Source organism: Bombina bombina, chromosome 5 (genome assembly GCF_027579735.1).
Source record: "Bombina bombina isolate aBomBom1 chromosome 5, aBomBom1.pri, whole genome shotgun sequence".
Classification (NCBI taxonomy): domain Eukaryota; kingdom Metazoa; phylum Chordata; class Amphibia; order Anura; family Bombinatoridae; genus Bombina; species Bombina bombina.
The window spans coordinates 1,059,828,190-1,059,843,015 of NC_069503.1; positions in this window are offsets into that span (position 1 = coordinate 1,059,828,190).

The window sequence follows — 14,826 nt, forward strand, 5'->3', positions numbered from 1 at the left end:
ATCTCAAGATCTTAAACAAATTTCTCAAGGTCCCATCTTTCAAGATGGAAACCATTCGAACTATCCTTCCTTCCATCCAGGAAGGTCAATTCATGACCACGGTGGATTTAAAGGATGCGTATCTACATATTCCTATCCACAAGGAACATCATCGGTTCCTAAGGTTTGCATTCCTGGACAAACATTACCAGTTCGTGGCGCTTCCTTTCGGATTAGCCACTGCTCCAAGGATTTTCACAAAGGTACTAGGGTCCCTTCTAGCTGTGCTAAGACCAAGGGGCATTGCAGTAGTACCTTACCTGGACGACATTCTAATTCAAGCGTCGTCCCTCCCTCGAGCAAAGGCTCACACGGACATCGTCCTGGCCTTTCTCAGATCGCACGGCTGGAAAGTGAACGTGGAAAAGAGTTCTCTATCCCCGTCAACAAGGGTTCCCTTCTTGGGAACAATTATAGACTCCTCAGAAATGAGGATTTTTCTAACAGAGGCCAGAAAGACAAAGCTCCTGGACTCTTGTCGAATACTTCATTCCGTTCCTCTTCCTTCCGTAGCTCAGTGCATGGAAGTGATCGGGTTGATGGTAGCGGCAATGGACATAGTTCCTTTTGCGCGCATTCATCTAAGACCGTTACAACTGTGCATGCTCAGTCAGTGGAATGGGGACTATACAGACTTGTCTCCAAAGATACAAGTAAATCAGAGGACCAGAGACTCACTCCGTTGGTGGCTGTCCCTGGACAACCTGTCACGAGGGATGACATTCCACAGACCAGAGTGGGTCATTGTCACGACCGACGCCAGTCTGATGGGCTGGGGCGCGGTCTGGGGATCCCTGAAAGCTCAGGGTCTTTGGTCTCGGGAAGAATCTCTTCTACCGATAAATATTCTGGAACTGAGAGCGATATTCAATGCTCTCAAGGCTTGGCCTCAGCTAGCGAGGACCAAGTTCATACGGTTTCAATCAGACAACATGACGACTGTTGCGTATATCAACCATCAGGGGGGAACAAGGAGTTCCCTAGCGATGGAAGAAGTGACCAAGATCATTCTATGGGCGGAGTCTCACTCCTGCCACCTGTCTGCTATCCACATCCCGGGAGTGGAAAATTGGGAAGCGGATTTTCTGAGTCGTCAGACATTGCATCCGGGGGAGTGGGAACTCCATCCGGAAATCTTTGCCCAAGTCACTCAACTTTGGGGCATTCCAGACATGGATCTGATGGCCTCTCGTCAGAACTTCAAAGTTCCTTGCTACGGGTCCAGATCCAGGGATCCCAAGGCGGCTCTAGTGGATGCACTAGTAGCACCTTGGACCTTCAAACTAGCTTATGTGTTCCCGCCGTTTCCTCTCATCCCCAGGCTGGTAGCCAGGATCAATCAGGAGAGGGCGTCGGTGATCTTGATAGCTCCTGCGTGGCCACGCAGGACTTGGTATGCAGATCTGGTGAATATGTCATCGGCTCCACCTTGGAAGCTACCTTTGAGACGAGACCTTCTTGTTCAGGGTCCGTTCGAACATCCGAATCTGGTTTCACTCCAGCTGACTGCTTGGAGATTGAACGCTTGATTTTATCGAAGCGAGGTTTCTCAGATTCTGTTATCGATACTCTTGTTCAGGCCAGAAAGCCTGTAACTAGAAAGATTTACCATAAAATTTGGAAAAAATATATCTGTTGGTGTGAATCTAAAGGATTCCCTTGGGACAAGGTTAAGATTCCTAGGATTCTATCCTTCCTTCAAGAAGGATTGGAAAAAGGATTATCGGCAAGTTCCCTGAAGGGACAGATTTCTGCCTTGTCGGTGTTACTTCACAAAAAACTGGCAGCTGTGCCAGATGTTCAAGCCTTTGTTCAGGCTCTGGTTAGAATCAAGCCTGTTTACAAACCTTTGACTCCTCCTTGGAGTCTCAATTTAGTTCTTTCAGTTCTTCAGGGGGTTCCGTTTGAACCCTTACATTCCGTTGATATTAAGTTATTATCTTGGAAAGTTTTGTTTTTAGTTGCAATTTCTTCTGCTAGAAGAGTTTCAGAATTATCTGCTCTGCAGTGTTCTCCTCCTTATCTGGTGTTCCATGCAGATAAGGTGGTTTTACGTACTAAACCTGGTTTTCTTCCAAAAGTTGTTTCTAACAAAAACATTAACCAGGAGATTATCGTACCTTCTCTGTGTCCGAAACCAGTTTCAAAGAAGGAACGCTTGTTGCACAATTTGGATGTTGTTCGCGCTCTAAAATTCTATTTAGTTGCTACAAAGGATTTTAGACAAACATCTTCCCTGTTTGTTGTTTATTCAGGTAAAAGGAGAGGTCAAAAAGCAACTTCTACCTCTCTCTCTTTTTGGATTAAAAGCATCATCAGATTGGCTTACGAGACTGCCGGACGGCAGCCTCCCGAAAGAATCACGGCTCATTCCACTAGGGCTGTGGCTTCCACATGGGCCTTCAAGAACGAGGCTTCTGTTGATCAGATATGTAGGGCAGCGACTTGGTCTTCACTGCACACTTTTACCAAATTTTACAAGTTTGATACTTTCGCTTCTTCTGAGGCTATTTTTGGGAGAAAGGTTTTGCAAGCCGTGGTGCCTTCCATTTAGGTGACCTGATTTGCTCCCTCCCTTCATCCGTGTCCTAAAGCTTTGGTATTGGTTCCCACAAGTAAGGATGACGCCGTGGACCGGACACACCTATGTTGGAGAAAACAGAATTTATGTTTACCTGATAAATTTCTTTCTCCAACGGTGTGTCCGGTCCACGGCCCGCCCTGGTTTTTTAATCAGGTCTGATAATTTATTTTCTTTAACTACAGTCACCACGGTACCATATGGTTTCTCCTATGCTATTATTCCTCCTTAACGTCGGTCGAATGACTGGGGTAGGCGGAGCCTAGGAGGGATCATGTGACCAGCTTTGCTGGGCTCTTTGCCATTTCCTGTTGGGGAAGAGAATATCCCACAAGTAAGGATGACGCCGTGGACCGGACACACCGTTGGAGAAAGAAATTTATCAGGTAAACATAAATTCTGTTTTTTTTTAAATAGAGACGTTCAGGTGATTTCTCCTTGTCATCTTTTTACAGTTACACTGCATCAATTTATTTAGCATATGTGTATTATGTCCCTTTAAAGGGGAACAAAACCCATTTTTTTCACTCCCGCTACCAGACCAGTGCCGCGATGCGCTGAGGAAAAAAACAGACCTGCTCAGTAGAGCCAGGAGTGCCGTTCTGAAAAATTCTACTTAGTGAAAACATTTTTGTGAAATTCTTTGTTATTTAAAGATGGCGCTAAGATAATGTTATATAATTCTGCACTGTGTGCAGAATTATATAACATTATTGTATAGGTTTACTGCCCCTTTAAGGATCGACCTTAGCTGCTAATGCAATTATTTTCATATTTTTAAGACAATCACTTAATTGTGTAAGTCACAACATCCTTTTTTGGTCATAAGCAGACCAAGGTCTTATACGCAGAACAAGTGCGTGAAATGTGCAAAGAATATGTCCAAAATATGAAACATTATGCAAACAATTAAGCACAGTACACTCACAAAAAAGGAAAATGTTTGTCTTTCCAATCATACATTAATTTAAACATATTTTTTAAAAAAATGGTATTTACTCCAATGTAAACAGTAAAATCTTAAATAAAAACAAACACATTTATCTCTCTAAAGCTATTTTATTTAACATTTATTAATAAATTTTGATTTGATAATAATAACAGCAACTTATATAGCATTTCGGGCCCCCTAGTGGCGCTTATTCATAGGCTGAATAAGCCTATGAATAAGCGCCACTAGGGGGCGCGAAACGCGTCAGGCCTGTCTTTTTCACCCCCTGTCTTTGTGTCCAGCTTGATTGTGTATTTTATATACATTTTTTAAATATATTTTTTCATTAAAGTTTTGAATTTTTTACTGAATATAGTTGCGCCTATCTGGTTATTGGAGTACCTGCCATTTGCCCTCCTGTTCTTATCATATAGTTGCCTAGATTACAAGTGGAGCACTATATTGATTGCACAGGGTGAGTTATGTATATTGCTGGACCACAGTAGGATTACTGTACAATCTGGTAATTCAAGTCCATGGTAAAGAAGAATTACTAGAATTTTTTTTTAAATTGCTCATATTACAATTTGAAAGTTTCTGTGCTGCACACGATAGCAACACATAACAGCGCTAAAAGTGTTGAGGATAGAATAAAAGTATAACAAAACACAAGTAAAACATTGTAAAATAAAGTATTACACATATTAAATCTAAAATATAATTTTATTGAAATAAACTTATAAAAAGGGTTTAAAAGGGATATGCTATATGTCAAGTATATGTATATACAGTTGTGCTCATAAGTTAACATACCCTGGCAGAATTTATGATTTATTGGCCATTTTTCAAAGAATATGAAAGATAACACAAAAACTTTTCTTTCACTCATGGTTAGTGTTTGGCTGAAGCCATTTATTATCAATCAACTGTGTATACTCTTTAAATCATAATGACACAAAGGGGTTTGAATGGCTATTAAAGGTAACCATCCTTACCTGTGATCTGTTTGCTTGTAATTAGTGTGTGTGTATAAAAGTTCAATGAGTTTCTGGACTCTTGACAGACCCTTGCATCTTTCATCCAGTGCTGCACTGACGTTTTTGGATTCTGAGTCATGGAGAAAGAAAAAGAATTGTCAAAGGATCTGTGGGGAAAAAAGGTAGTTGAACTGTATAAAACAGGAAAGGCATATAAAAAGATATCCAAGGAATTGAGAATGCAAATCAGCAGTGTTCAAACTCTAATCAAGAAGTGGAAAATGAGGCGTTCTGTTTGATAACATACTGCATTCATCTTGCCATCAATTCTGACCAAATTTCTTGTGCCTTTGTAGCTCACACATCCCCAAAACATCAGCGATGCACCTCCGTGTTTCACAGTAGGAATGGTGTACCTTTCATCATAGGCCTTGTTGACTCCTCTCCAAATGTAGCGTTTATGGTTGTGGCCAAAAAGCTCAATTTTGGTCTCATCAATCCAAATGACTTTGTGCCAGAAGGTTTGAGGCTTGACTCTGTGCTGTTTGGCTTATTGTAAGCGTGATACTTTGTGGCATTTGCGTAGTAATGGCTTTCTTCTGGCGACTCGACCAAGCAGGCCATCTTTCTTCAAGTGCCTTCTTATTGTGCATCTTGAAACAGCCACACCACATGTCCTGTATTTCACCTGAAGTTATTTGTGGGTTTGTCTTTGCATCCCGAACAATTTTCCTGGCAGTTGTGGCTGAAATATTAGTTGGTCTACCTGACCGTGGTTTGGTTTCAACAGAACCCTTCATTTTCCACTTCTTTATTAGAGTTTGAACACTGCTGATTTGCATTCTCAATTCCTTGGATATCTTTTTATATCCCTTTCCTGTTTTATACAGTTCAACTACCTTTTTCCCACAGATCCTTTGACAATTTGTTTGCTTTCCCCATGACTCAGAATCCAGAATCGTCAGTGCAGCACTGGATGAAAGATGCAAGAGTCTGTCAGGAGTCCAGAAACTCATTGACCTTTTATATACACACACTAAGTACAAGAAAACAGATCACAGGTGAGGATGGTTACCTTTAATAACCATTCAAACCCCTTTGTGTCAATTTGTGTGCATGTTATCAGGCCAAAATCACCAGGGTATGTAAACTTTTCATCAGGGTCATTTGGGTAGTTTCTGTTGCCATTATAATTTGAAAAGAGTAAACACAGTTGACTGATAATAAATGGCTTCAGCCAAACACTAACCATGAGTGAAAGAAAAGTTTTTGTGTTATCATTCATATTCTCTGAAAAATGGCCAAGAAATCATAAATTCTGCCAGGGAATGTAAACTTATGAGCAAAACTGTATATATATATATAGATAGATAGATAGATAGATAGATAGATAGATAGATAGATAGATGATAGATAGATATCAAAAAACCAAGAGTATTGCATTGAGCAATGATACTTTTTTATTGGACTAACTATACATTTATATGATGACAAGCTTTCGGAAGAGTGTCTTCCTTTTTCAAGTCTGAAGCAATACTGACCAATTTGATGGAATTTACAGATTATATCTTAAAACACAAGCTAAAAAGACAAAGTGTTACAGAGGTCTAAATGCAGGGGGAGGAGGGGGTGTAGTAAAAATCATGATGGGGGTTTAGGAGACAGGCAGATAGTGTCAGTAAAAGATTACAGGCAGGGGAAATATATGGTAATACATAAAGCATATACTGACATATAACTTTATGTCAGTATATGCATTTAAAATAAAACTGTTAACTTGTCATCTATGAAAGTCTAGTAACACCTATAACATGTTAATTATGTATACTCTCATGATAACATCTTGTATATTTCAAGCTCAATAAAAACCTTTTAAACATAAAAAAAGTAAACCTGAAAAACGAAAAAGGACGGAACCTGGATGTCCCAGAAAGATGAGAGATGCCCTCCATAGAAAGTAATGAGTCTCTCTTGGATGCAGAATTTCACAGGGGAGAGAGAAGGTAACTGCAGAATACCAGGGGCTGATATAAAGGCCCAGTTTGCATCAACTACATTAAAATGTAACTTATTTTTGCCTATAGTTTAGTATATTTTACCTTTCTTTCTGTTAATTAAGTTTATTGTAAATGTTGAGCAAATTTCACTTGCATACAGCAGGCAAGAAAAAACAGTGAGACCAGTTTGTTTCAAATGATTACATAATTTCACAAGACTTGTAACAGAGCTTCAGACATACCCTGGGTACTCCTCTGTTGAGCCCAGGGAATGCCCCATGTCCCTCCCACTTTCTGGAGCTAAGTTTCAATTTACAATAGAGACAATACAAAGTGCAATGTAAATTGTAAAAGATACACATAAATATACAAAGTATGAGCCTAATTTGTTAAAGTAACGCAGAAACTTTCATAACATAATCAGAACTTGTAAATTCACTGCTGTATCTAAATCTAAATCTAAAAATTTATTAAAATATGAAATAGAAAGTGCAAAGCTTAAATGTAACTATACAGAAAAGAAGTGTAAAGTAATGTAAAATACAATGCAAAAAGTGTAAGTGCAACAAAACTCTCATATCATGCAATAAGCTTGTCTTTCCTTCATATAGAGAAAGGAGAGAGATCTCGCAGTGCTAGAGAATTCTGAACTTTTTCTATGAGCATTCAATGAGTTCAGCCCCTTTGAAGACTGCACTACAATTTCTCTCCAAGGAGGAGAATCTTCGATCATCAGGCCTTTAGTATTGGTCTCACTGTGTATGGAAAGATAAGGAGGATTTTGTGTAAATATAAAGAAATAAGTTAATGAGCTCTGCTCTCCCTTGAAGTTCAGCCCATTTGATTGGGTTGTGGTTTCAACTAGCAGAGATAGCGATTTCATATACCTAAATGAGCAATATCCCATAAATTTTAAACCCTTCATCTGGTATAATAAGCGATTTGTAAACACATTAAGGGGAAACCAATTACCGTACACTGTCCCTTTAATATCCCGGGTAAACTATTATAAGTAATTTTCTAATGGTAAATAAATAATCTATAGATCTGTCACATTTTAATTATTACAATACAGAGGGATTTTTCAATTTCTGAACTATGACAGTGATTTCAGGTTACAAATCTAGCTTTGATGTTACGATTTTTGCTAGACAAAAGCAAATACAAGGGAACCAAATGTACTGATTCTGTACAAACTGTGATTTAAAGAGTTCAGGATTCTTTCTTTGTACACTTTGTTTTCTATGACTTTCGACAAATGTCAAAATAATATCTAGTTGACTGAAGTTGCATTGTATGACATTCAGTTCAAGCCAGCTAAGCTGTGAAACAAGGAAGTTCTACAGCGTGCTTTTGTTAGTACTAAGGGCACAAACATATTTTAGTTTCTGTTTATCATTTATCATTTGTCTAAAACTCATACTTCTGTCAAAGCCATTTACATTTAGAGGCTTTAGCAATCTACCACTTTATGTTACTATGAAATACCAATGCAGACAAAAGAAGATGACACTTTAATAAATGTTCAGAAACCATAGACAATGTGTTGAAAGTTACATATTTGCTGATGCTAAAATTAAGCAACAAAATAAACACATAATTAAAAAAATCAGGGGTTACAGTAAATAGATACTTTTCTATACCTAGCTCAAACAGATTAAAGTAAAATTGTAACATTTTAAAGGTTTGTGCAATCTGAAATAAATGACCTATTGGTAGACATGTGCAGCCGCGAAAAATTCGGTTCGGATTGATTCGGATTCGAATTTTGGCTCGGATCGATTCAAATTCGGAAGAAATCGAATGAATTTGTTTCGGATTCATTCGGATTCAAAAAAATTCGGTTTGCATTCGTCTCGGTTCGGTTCGATTCCGATTTTTGGAAATTCGGTCACTGTAAAGTGGGATGTGCTGTGTATTACACTAGTATACTAGTGTAATACACAGCCATCCGAATCTACCGAATAAATTTGAATCGATTCAGATTTATTTGGTAGATTCGGAACTACCGCAATTCGGAAATTCGAATCGATCCGAATCCCGAATTCGAACAAATTTCGGGCCGAACCGAATCGCACATGTCTATTGGTAATAATAGTGATACTGCACCTATGTGGTACTTGTAAAGCGCGGCTAATCAACCGTAAGGATCTCAAGGCGCTGCTCATTTTATCGACCTCGGAAGGATGAAAGGCTGAGTGGACCTCGCTGGGTATCAAACCTGCAACCCTTAGGTTACTACAGAAATCAGCCACAGTGCCTTAGCTCAGCATGCTATCTGCCCATCTAAAACCCATTTATTATTATAGATTGCAGGTAGGGGTTAAATGTGACAGGAAATGAAAGAAACAGTAAACACATTTATTATTATATATTGTTCTTTGTTTGTTTTCAATTACATATTGGTATTTTTTTATGTGTGAATATGTATAGTAAATTAATTAAGTGGAGTGGTATTCTGGGCTTCCGCTAGAGCACTAAGTCCACTAGAATTAAGATTTTTGTGCTAGTCGGGTTGCGCTCTTATTACAAGTGGAAACAAAATTGTTTTTTTCTTTAGCAGTAACCCAACTAGCTCAGAAATCCGAAGTTAGAATATAGCGTGCACATTTGCGCATTCCAGTCCACCAAAGAGAGAAAACGAGAGCGTTAGAGAGTAGAATAAAATATAACCTTTATTGGTCCATAAAAACTGGGACAACACAGTGTCAAAAGAACAGAGATGGGGCACCTCTGGCTGGCAGGCTTACGCGTTTCGGCATAGCCGTAATCATAGCATTCCCCCATAGAAGTCAATGGAGAAAAGAAAGTGGGGGGAGAAAAGTAACACCCCACTCTTGCGCAAACATGATCACATATTCTCATTTGCGCTAACCCGACAGTAAAATATGAATATTTCATATTCTAATGTTCTTTGCATAACAGACTATGTTCTATTTATTCATAAATACATAATTCTACATATATCTGGTTGTTTTGCACAAATATATATTTTTACCTATATATATATATATATATATATATATATATATATATATATATATATATATATATATATATATATATATATATATATATATATATATATATATATATATATATATATATATATATAATTATATATAGGTACAGATATATAAAGATATATATATATATTAGAATATCTATTTAGAAATACTTAGAACATATTTTGCTATGTGCAGAACATTGGAATGTCAAATATTTACAGCAAATACATAGTTAAAACCTTTATTAAAAATTAATATTGCATAAATATGTTTTTACATGTTTTCCTCTACTTAAAGATGGAAAAGGGCTCTAATGCACTTATATATATATATATATATATATATATATATATATATATATATATATATACACAGTATATATGTCTGTATATGTATACATATATATTTATGTGTTTATATGTATATATGTCTGTAAATAAATATATACACATATAAATACATAAATATTTACATATGTACACATATATACACACATATCTATACATACATATACATCTTTAGACATGTATATGTATGTATCTTTATATTAAAGCCCTTTGCCGGCTTTTTTTTCTTTTCTTCTAACTCTTGAGATTTGTATTAGACAGTGTTATTATGAGTGTAAGTGTACTTTGTAAGGTATGTTTTATGTGTTTTATGCAACTTTTTAGTTTTTCAAAATACTGCGGTAATAATTCTAGCGTAAATCGCGTTTACTTTCAACCTGTATTACGAGCGGTAAGCCTGATGAGTGCAAACCCTTGCAATATACCCCTTATTGCATACATTTGTTGTATTCATACTCAATTCACTTCCTGATTTTTTTGACAACCAGGATAAACATAAAGGGACAGTCAACACTAAAATTGTTATTGTTTAAAAAAGATAAATAACGCCTTTAATACACATTCCCCAGCTTTGCACAACCAATACACTTTATAACACTTAAACCTCTAAATTTCTGCCTGTTTCGAAGCCACTATAGACAGCCTCTTAATCACATGCTTTTTTATTTGCTTTTCACAACAGGAGACTGCTAGTTCATGTGGGCCATATAGATAACATTGTGCTCACACCTGTGGGTTCTGCACAACACAGCTAAAATGCAAGTAAATAGGATTGAAGCTCAATCCTATTGGCTGATTGCATCAGCCAATAGGATTTTTTCACCTTTAATTCCGATTGGCTGATAGAATTCTATCAGCCAATCGGAATTCAAGGGATGCCATCTTGGATGATGTCACTTAAAGGAACCTTCATTCGGGAAGAAGACTTCGATTGAAGAGGATGCTCCGCGCTGGATGTCTTGAAGATGGACCCGCTCCACTCCGGATGGATGAAGATAGAAGATGCCGTCTGGATGAAGACTTCTGCCCGTCTGGAGGACCACTTCTGCCGGTTTGGATGAAGACTTCTCCCGGCTTCGTTGAGGACTGTCATGAGATGCAGGACATATGCAGGACACAGCAATGATGGTACAACTCTATTTTATTGCAGAGCATAGCAATACACATCTAGTCAGGTTGATTGTACTAAACTAACTGCGACACAGACACCGGACCTAAGCCCCGCCCACAAACTAGTGACATCACATCCTGCTCTCATCACATCTTCCCCTTTTTCAAAGGCGAAGCATACATTTGCATATAACAAATAACAAGGTACACAAACAGAGTATACAACAACATTTTAGTTTTTGAACATTATATAAACAAATAGGTTAGAAAACATGAACAAATAAATTACATCCTGACTTGGACATCGGGGTAGACTACCCTAGTCCACAGTGACCATGGGATTATTCTGCCCATACTTCCGGTCACTGTTCTAGCTAAAGTCAGTCCCTGTATCGGGCCGGAAGTTTCACCACTCTTCCGCTTGATGTAACTTTGCATGAACTGTCCTCTGATACAGAAGATGATGAACACGAGTCCGCTGGAGGCAAAGATATATCCCCGTTGTGGTCTTGCTGAGGGGAAGGCACCTCTCTTAGAACAGGGGATCCCACCGGCGGTAGTACTGAGGCATCCAGTTCCAGACTCTCAGGTACAGACTGAAGATGTCTTCGGTTACGGCGTGTAACCGTCCCTCCCTCCGTAAGGACTGTATAAGACCTTGGTTCTGGAGAGCGGCCAACTACCGTAGCAGGCATCTTCCATTTCTTCTCATCATCCAGTTTAATTTTGACACTTTGGCCCGTTTTCAGTTCCTGTAAGGGCCTGACAGAATGTCTCCTGTCGTAGAAGAAACGATAACCCTTTTTGGCCTCTTCATCCCTCCTAAGGACTTCGTCCCGAGGAACAGGGCCAGGCGGCTTGAAGACACCCACTGAGGGTAAAGTGGTGTGAATCTGGCGTCCTAGCATCAGCTGTGCCGGGCTAAACCCGGTGGCTTGAATGGGCGTCGCCCTGTATGACAAGAGGGCTAGGTACGGCTCAGATTGCTTTAGAATTAATTTTGTTGTTTGAACTGCCCTTTCAGCCATTCCGTTGGCCTGCGGATAATGTGGACTTGACGTGGAATGTACAAAATCATACTCCCTGCTGAAAGCACTGAACTCTGTAGAAGCGAACTGCATACCATTATCACTCACTAGCTCCATTGGAATGCCCCAGCGGGCGAACAAGCTCTTCAGGCGAATGATAACGGCCTGACTTGTGATATCATTCAGGGGGGAAATCTCCAAATACCGGGAATAGTAGTCGATCACAACAAGGAACTTTTTCCCGTGCAGTTCGCACAAATCAGCAGCTATTTTCTGCCACGGCCCCGCAGGCAGTGGAGTAGACATCAAGGGCTCCCTTCTCTGAGTAGGCCGGCGTTCCCGGCAAAAGGCACATTTAGACACGTGATTTGCAATGTCGGAGCTGATCCCAGGCCACCACACAGCTGTAGCTGCCCTTTCTCTGCACTTTGTAATGCCTAAGTGGCCATCGTGAATCCTGTTTAACATCTCCTTCCTCATGCTGACAGGAATTACAATGCGGTCTTGGAACAGCACCAACCCCTCCAGCTCCGTGAGCTGCGACCTCTCTGGCTGGTAAGCATTTAAAGACATCCAGGCTGCCCGGCTCTCGGGCCAGCCTTCTTTTATGTACCTTATAACTTCTTGCAGATCTGTGTCCAAATATGTCTCTTTCTTTATCTCTTCCAGTTTCCTTGAAGAAATGGACTTAGAGGCCAGAACTGAATCAACATACACATTCACATCCGATTCTGTGGAGGATTCTTCAGCAGCAGCCAGCGGGAGCCTGGATAGTGTATCCTCCACAACCAGTTGTTTCCCCGGCACATGCACTGCCTGAACATTGAACCTGAGCAGTCTCATTAAAAGTCTCTGGCATCTCAAGGGTGTTTTGTCAATGTCATAAGAGTTGATTAGAGGGACTAGCGGTTTGTGGTCAGTTTCCAGACTAAATTTCTCCAAACCCACTAGATAGCGCTGGAAGCGCTCACAGGCCCAAACTGCAGCCAGGCACTCTTTCTCAATTTGAGCGTATTTTGACTCCGCAGCCATCAGTGTGCGGGAACAGTAGGCGATGGGCTGTAGTTTATTTTCGTTCAGCTGCAGGAGTGCAGCCCCCAACCCATAACTGCTTGCATCGGTACTAACCACAGTCTTTTTTGAAGGGTCGTAGAACCCCAGCACTGGGGCAGACCCCAGCAGGGACTTGGCATGCAGGAAAGCTTTTTCTTGTGAAGGTCCCCAGACCCAGGCAACATCTTTCTTAAGCAACTCTGTGATAGAGTGTAAAACTGTTGATAAATCTGGAAGAAACTTGCCCACGTAATTTACAAGGTCCAATATCTGTCTCAGCTCATGTACATCAGAGGGGCTCTTCATCTGTTCAATAGCACAAATTTTCTCGGAGTCTGGCTTGATGCCATCCCCGTTGATGATATGCCCAAAGTAGCATAATTCAGTTTTCCTAAAATGACATTTTTCTTTATTCAGCTTCAGCCCAGACTCTTTGATAGCTTGTAGCACACAACTCAAACGCTGATCATGCTCCTCCACTGTAGACCAATACACTAGAATGTCGTCCATGACGACCGCTGTGCCCACGTGGTCACTCAGGAGAGAACTCATTTCCCTTTGAAAGATTTCAGGAGCGGAGGATATCCCAAAAGGGAGTCTGCAGAAGCAGAACCGACCTACCGGTGTGATAAAGGTAGTCAGTTTGCGGCACTTTGGATCCAGGGGGATCTGCCAAAAGCCGCTAGAAGCGTCTAATGTAGAAAAGAACTTCGCCCCAGCCAACTTCGGAGCTATATCTTCTAATGTCGGCAGCACAAATCTCTCTCTCTTCACCGCCTCATTCAACATTTTCAGGTCCACACAGATGCGCACCTTTCCGTTTTTCTTTGCAACTGGAACAATGGGGGCACACCAATCAGTCGCTTCAACAACCTCTTCAATAACCCTCATAGACTTCATGCGCATAAGCTCTTTCTCCACTTGAGGCATGAGCGGGAACGGAATTCTACGAGGAGTAGAAATACTGTATGGGACTGCGTCACTTTTAAGTGCTATATGGACTGGTTTGCAATTCAGTAGGCCCAATTCGCCAAACATATCTTTGGAAATCTCATTCACTCTGGCCACGAGGCCCAAGTCACAGGCTGCTTTTCTGCTCAATAAATTGTTAACACACTGACCTCGAATCACATGCACCCACGTGGTGAACTTTCTTTGCTTGTACTCACAGCTGGCAAGAAATTTCCCCGCACAATCAATGCGGCCACCAGGACTATGGACATTTGTAGTAACCTTCGCCAGCTGGGGCTGTCGAGGCAGTTTCATAAATTCAGCAAAAGACATTACAGTGATATCTGCTCCTGTGTCAATCTTAAAATCAACTTTGTCTCCCATTACAGTAAAAGTAACTTTCCAATCTTCCTCTGAGCTTGGCCGTTCCACAACAGACCCCACAAAAGACACTTCCTGACCCTCCTGGTCACCGTCCACCTGCATCTCCTTAATGTATTCAGTTCTACACACCACTTCAAAATGGCCCATTCTGTTACATTTTCTGCATCTTTTATCCCTGGCCGGGCATATAACACTCTGATCATGAGCACGGTAGCACCGCGTGCATCGGGCATGTTACGCCCATCCATTTCTAGGCCTTTCCAGTACTTTAGATCTACCGCTCACACTGTGCCTTTCACTAGCATTTTTCCTAGACACTTGCACTTCATCCACAATACTCTCAGACCTCAGATCAGCACTTTGCTTTTTCACCAGTTCACTCTGGCGGGCCATCCTAATAGCCCCATCTAATGTTAAATC